General features: G+C 46.1%; 1 protein-coding gene across 3 annotated transcripts in view; it reads right to left on the minus strand.

The window, feature by feature from the left end:
• fibcd1b (fibrinogen C domain containing 1b) overlaps window positions 1-2500 on the minus strand; it is a 267476-nt gene that overhangs the window by 148678 nt on the left and 116298 nt on the right. The gene's annotated exons all lie outside the window — the stretch shown is intronic.

A 2500-nucleotide genomic window follows, 5' to 3' on the forward strand; every position in this document is an offset into this window, starting at 1 on the left:
TTTAAAAAATACAGATATAGAATAAGTAATTAAAGAGCAGCAGTAAAATAACAAAAGCGAGACTACATACAGGGGGGTACCGATACAGAGTCAATGTGCGGGGGCACCGGTTAGCTGAGGTAGTATGTACATGTAGCTAGAGTCATTAGCAGGTATATCTCGCTGGTCACCCCCAAAGCCAATTCTTTCTCCGGCTGCCTCTCCTTCCAGTTCTCTGCTGCCAATGACTGGAACGAACTGCAAAATTTACTAAAGCTGGAGACTCTTACCTCCCTCACTAGCTTTAAGCACCAGCTGTCAGAGCAGCTCACAGATCACTGCACCTGTACATAGCTCATCTGTAAATAGCCAATCCAATCTACCTCGTCCCCATACTGTATTTTTTTATTCATCTTGCTCCTTTGCACCCCAGTATCTCTACTTGCACATTCATCTTCTGCACATGCTACCATTCCAGTGTTTAATTGCTATATTGTAATTACTTCGTCACCATGGCGCCACTATTGCCTTACCTCTCTTATCAAACCTCATTTGCACATGCTGTATATAGATTTTTCTACTGTATTATTGATTGTATGATTGTTTATTCCATGTGTTGTTGTATGTGTCGAACTGCTTTGCTTTACCTTGGCCAGGTCGCAGTTGCAAATGAGAACTTGTTCTCAACTAGCCTACCTGGTTAAATAAAGGTGAAATAAAATTGATTTTTTTTTATTAAAGTGACTAAATAAAGAAGGGGGGTGCTTAGTCCTGTTTTGCCTGTAGTCCACAATCATCTCCTTTGTCTTGACCACGTTGAGGGAGAGGTTGTTGTCCTGGCACCACACGGACAGGTCTCTCACCTCCTCGCTATAGGCTGTCTCGTCGTTGTCGGTGATCAGGCCTACCACTTTTGTGTCATTGGAGTCATGCCTGGGCGTGCAGTCATGAGTCAACAGGAAGTGCGCGAGGGGACTGAGCACGCACATCTGAGGGGCCCCTGTGTTGAGGATCAGCGTTGCGGATGTGTTGTTACCTACCCTTACCACCTGGGGGAGGCCCATCAGGAAGTCCAGGGTTCAGTTGCAAAGGGAGGTGTTTAGTCCCAGGGTCCATTGCTTATTGATGATCTTTGAGGGAGCTATGGTGTTGAACGCTGGGCTGTATTCAAACAATAGCATTCTCACATAGGTTACTTTTGTCCAGGTGGGAAAGGTCAGTGTGGAGTGCAATAGAGATTGTATCGTGGATCTGTTGAGGCGATATGCAAATTAGAGTGGGGTAGGGTTTCTGGGATGATGGTGTTGATGTGAGCCATGACCAGCCTTTCAAAGCACTTAATGGCTACACATGTGAGTGATACGGGTCGCTAGTCATTTAGGCTGGTTACCTTAGTGTTCTTGGGCACTGGCACTATGGTGGTCTGCTTAAAACATGTTTGTATTACAGACTCAGACAGGGAGAGGTTGAAAATGTCAGTGAAGACACTTGCCAGTTGGTCAGTGCATGCTCGCAGTACACATCTTGGTAATCCGCCTGGCACTGCGGCCTTGTGAATGTTGACCTGTTTAAAGGTCTAACTCACATCGGCTGCAGAGACCATGATCGCACAGTCTTCCGGAAGAGCTGGTGCTCTCATGCATGTTTCAGTGTTATTTGACTCGAAGTGAGCATAGTAGTAGTTTAGCTCGTCTGGTAGGCTCGTGTCACTGGGCAGCTCTCAGCTGTGCTTCCCTTTGTAGCCCGTAGTACGTTGCAAGCCCTGTCACATCCGACGCGTGTCAGACCCGGTGTAGTACAATTCGATCTTAGTCCTGTATTGAAGCTTTGCCTGTTTGATGGTTCGTCGGAGGGCATAGCGGGATTTCTTATGAGCTTCTGGATTAGAGTCCCACTCCTTGAAAGTGGCAGCTCTAGCCTTTAGCTCAGTGCGGATGCTGCCTGTAATCCATGGCTTCTGGTTGGGGTATGTACGTACAGTCACTGTGGGGACGATGTCATCGATGCACTTATTGATGAAGCCAATGACTGATGTGGTGTACTCCTCAATGTCATCGGAGGAATCCCGGAACATTTTCCAGTCTGTGCTAGAAAAACAGTCCTGTAGCTTACCATCTCCTTCATCTGACCACTTTTTTATAGATCTAGTCACTGGTGCTTCCTGCTTTCATTTTAGCTAATAAGCAAGAATCAGAGGGATAGAATTATGGTCAGATTTGCCAAATGGAGAGTGAGGGAGAGGTTTGTTATTTTCGGTCATAAGAGACGGTAGTGGCAACATTATGTACAAAATAAGTTTTAAAAAATCATGTATAAACAACGCAAATAAAGAACAAAATAACACTATCGGCTGGGTAAACCGTCTGCCTTCTTCTCCGGCGCCATCTTACTATATCAATCCCTCCATTGACAGATAGGGAGAGGGGGAAAATGGGGACTTCGGTGGTGAGAGAGGGGGGTTGGGGATACAGGTAGTATTTGTGCAACAGAGGGATCAGCAGGTTTGGGTGTGTGTGGGTTC

The sequence above is a fragment of the Oncorhynchus gorbuscha genome, linkage group LG20 (genome assembly GCF_021184085.1).
Source record: "Oncorhynchus gorbuscha isolate QuinsamMale2020 ecotype Even-year linkage group LG20, OgorEven_v1.0, whole genome shotgun sequence".
Lineage (NCBI taxonomy): Eukaryota > Metazoa > Chordata > Actinopteri > Salmoniformes > Salmonidae > Oncorhynchus > Oncorhynchus gorbuscha.